Source organism: Alexandromys fortis, unplaced genomic scaffold, assembly GCF_014885135.2.
Source record: "Alexandromys fortis isolate MF-2015 unplaced genomic scaffold, M_Fortis_MF-2015_v1.1 scaffold_26, whole genome shotgun sequence".
Taxonomy (NCBI): Eukaryota; Metazoa; Chordata; class Mammalia; order Rodentia; family Cricetidae; genus Alexandromys; species Alexandromys fortis.
This window is the reverse complement of record NW_026067894.1, coordinates 11,566,443-11,570,216: the sequence shown is the minus strand read 5'-3', so window position 1 is coordinate 11,570,216 and position 3,774 is coordinate 11,566,443.

Genomic DNA, 3,774 nt, shown 5'->3' with positions numbered 1-3,774 from the left:
TTTTTTTTTTCCCCACAAAGGCATGACCTCCCCCATTGCTGATCAGGGGTCCTGAACCATCAGTTTGTCCCAGGACAAAGGTTTTGCTATGTGACTTCTGGAGGCATTTAAAAAATACTCTGAGTCAAGTGTGGGTGTGCACACATTCCAGAAGTACTCTGGAGGCAGGGACAGGTAGAGAGATCTCCTGAGTTTAAGTCCAGATTGTTCTACATAGCGAGTTCCAGGCCAGCCTGTGCTCCACAGCGAGATTCTGTCTGTCAGTGATGGCTATTTTATTTTATTCTATTCATTTTTGGCTTTTGGAGACAAGGTTTCTCTGTGTAACCCTGGTCCCCTGGAAACTTGCCCTGTAGACCAGGCTGGTCTTGAACTCAGGGATCCACCTGACTCTGTCTCCTGAGTGCTGGGGTTAAAGGTGTGCACCACTGCCCAACCCATGATGGCTATTCTTGCCTCTCAGCTTGATCGCATCTGGAATTAACTAAAATCCAAACGGCTGAGCACACTTTATGAGGAATTTTTTTTTTTATTAATAAAATCGTTTGAAGTGGGAAGACCCACTTCCAATCTGGATCTTTGTGGTAGAAGATCTTTAATCTGGGCCACACCAGGCTATGTAAAGGATGTGGAAAAAGGAAGTTTGCTCTCTGCCTGCTTACTCTCACTAGTGAGTCCCTTCCTTCACTGGCATTAGAGCCTACTTCTTAGAGATTCGGCATGTACTGAAGACCAGCTGAGACATCCCCTCGCCTGGTAGAGTGAGCAACGACTAGATTCCTGGACTCTGCATTGTTAGGCAGCTGTTGTTAGACTAGCTGGGCCACAGCTTGGAAGTCGCTCTAATAAATATGTATGTATATATTCATATGTATATGTATATATATTCATATATATTCATTCTATAAGTTCTGTACCTCTAGAGAACCCTGGCTAAAACACTGTCTCAAAAAAAAAAAATCTGAATTAAGGGAAAGAGTCCGTATTGGGAGAGAAGACAGACTGGGGTTGGAGGAGAAACTGACAGACAGAGGGTCCAAGGAGGTAGAGGTGTTCGTTAGGAAAAGGAAAGGGGTGCTGTTCATTTAGTTACGGTGTGCGAGCGTATCCGTGAGCCACGGAGGTCAGAGCAGAGCTTTGGCGTCCTCCCCTCTCCCTGTCCTCACTTTGAGACAGGATCTCTCCCTGAACCGTAAGCTCACCATTTTGGCTAGGTTACCAGCGAGCTTTGGAAATTAGATAGCTGTTATCCCCCTGCCTCTAATGCTAGGGTTAATAGGCTCTGAGCCATCCGGGCCTTCTCTCCAGCTCCAGGAGTGATTTTACATTTCTGATGTCCATTTTTCTTTTGGAATAAGCCGAGGGATGGCACACAGTACCATCTTGTTTCCTACATGTCTGTGTCCATGTACACTGGCGAGGGCCTCTCAGTGCAGGCTTGTGTCTACAGGTCTCTGTGTGGGTCTCTGTTAAAGGGGACTGCTTTGTGCAGGTCCTTCCAACTCCCAGAGACAGCCAGGGTCTAGGCCTGGGAAGACATTCAATCCTGGTGAGGTGGTATTGTGGCGTGACGGCTGCCCTGCCTTCGATCCGGAGTGAGCTTCTCATAGCAGCTGTGAGTCTGGGCACTGACTTGGGAACTAGCTGCCCCAGACTGATTCACCCAGGACACCGCCCTTCGCTGCAGCATCCGAAGCATGCCTCATTCAGGAGCCTGCTGGGCTGGAAAGGGAGAGGAGATGATTAATAAGAGGTGCCCCTCTTTCTACCCCAAGAGCTCTGCGGCTGCCCTACCCCCAGCCGACAGCAGAGGGGGCCCTCTGCCTTGGGATGGAGGTCGGGGTTGGCAGGACCGAAGCTGAGCTGGGGGTGGGGAGGGGTGAGAGAAAAATGGAAGGAGGAGTTGGAAGCGGGGGTGGTGGGCGAGGGTGGATTGTAAGTGGGAGCAGGGAAAAGGTTCTGGATAGGTGAACCAGGGAAAGGAACGGGGCTCTTGAGGGAACTCCTCTGGCTCAGAGGGCACGGGAATGCCGCAGCTTCAGCGCTAAATGCAAATTTTGTCAATTACTATGCAAACCTGCAGCTCCTCTTGGAGCCTGCAACTTGGGTGGCTTTCCTAACGCTGCGGGGTTGGGGACGCCGCGGCGCACGCCTCTCACTGGCCGCAGCTTTCTTTTCGGGAGACTGGAGAGGCATCGGAGAAGAGCTAGCCTTTGCCCTCCGCAGGGGCCTGCCTTTAGAGCTTCAGTTTGCCCTTTCCTAGGTGGGGATGCCAACGCGGCCTTCTGATAACTCGCCCCCGGGAAGTGGGATATAGATAGACAGACAGACCCCGAAACTCTGTATCCTGCCTCGGGATGGGGGCTGGACACATGACCCTCATCCACCTTCTGCTCCTAGTTCACAAGCTCTTTGCTTATCTCTTGACAGGGACCAGGAACGCAGCTTGGCATGACGTTGCTAGGGGGTGTGATCGGCGGTTGCTAGGTTCTAGGAATGTTGCTATGCAACGCCGGGCGGGGGCCCTAGTTGCTAGGCCGAGAAGGAGTCGCCTGCTGCCCAAAGGGTTTTAGCGGACACCGCCCGCCCCCAACCAGGACCGGCGTTGGCACCCCCAGGCTGGGCGCAGTCTCCGGGGTTCCTTCCGGTTCACACCCTCTGTTACTCCGTGATCCTCTGGGCTCCAGAGCGAGGAACCCTGGGTCTTTGTACACGTGTCTGTGCGCCTGCTGGTGCGGGGTGGGGGGGGGCCGTGGAGGGGTGTCTCTTTTGAATTTCCATAGCAACTGCTCCCGTGTCACCCTATTGCTCCCAAAGGTTTAAGCAGTTGCGTGTGCAAATTTACATATATCTGCATGTCATTAACATAGAGGCGGAGCCGGAACTTGTTTGGGCAACTATCCCTGGACAGTTCCCCTCGGTTTGCTTTCATCCCGTCGGATGGCCACCTGGACTGCGCATGCGTGAGTGGTTTGTGGGTGTTTCTTTTTGTGTGTGTGTGTTTCTCCGTGTTCTCGGTTTTGAGGTGGGTGGGAGACTTCTGACAGTGACCATCAGCTCTGGTCCGCTCATGCCCTTACGGAAACGTCCTAACGGAAGACTCAGTTTCCTGAGACTTGTTGGACCCCACTTGTGCCTTTCTTAAATGTGTCGTCTTAGGTTGGTGCCCTTCTCTGTGACTCAGTTTCCTTCTCTGCAAATAGGCATACTAATCTCTAACTCACTAGGTTATGTGAAGGTTCGAGGCATGCCAGTGCCACTTTGACACATACTCGTTGATGTGCTGATGGACAGACAGTAGGCAGAATATGGTTGTTCCCCACCTCTTTAGAACCCAGTTCCATCTACTCAGAACCCAGAAAAAGCAATGGAACTTCCTTTTCAGCTCCAGACACGGCAGACACTTCCATGTGTCAGGGCAGCCTGGATTCCAGGCATGGGATGAGAGCTGTTGGTCAAGTCAGGTTGGTGTACCATGGACCCTGGCCTCCCACTCCCCTCTTGCTCTCAAGGAGTTCCCTGAATCAGGAGCCCTTGTATTCCTGCAGCAGCTGCTGCAGCAGCAGTTGACTGGGAGGCCAGACTGAGAGGCGTGTGATGGGGTAGAGGGAAGGAGAGCAAGAATTTTGTTCAGAGAGTTGCATGTCTGAGCTTTCACCAGAGAGGACTGAAGAGCTCTGGGGGTAACTCCCTTGCCCTTCTTGGACCTCAGTTTCCCCACTGAGGACACTTGGGAGTCTCTGCTACAACACAGCTGGGACGGGAGAATGAAGA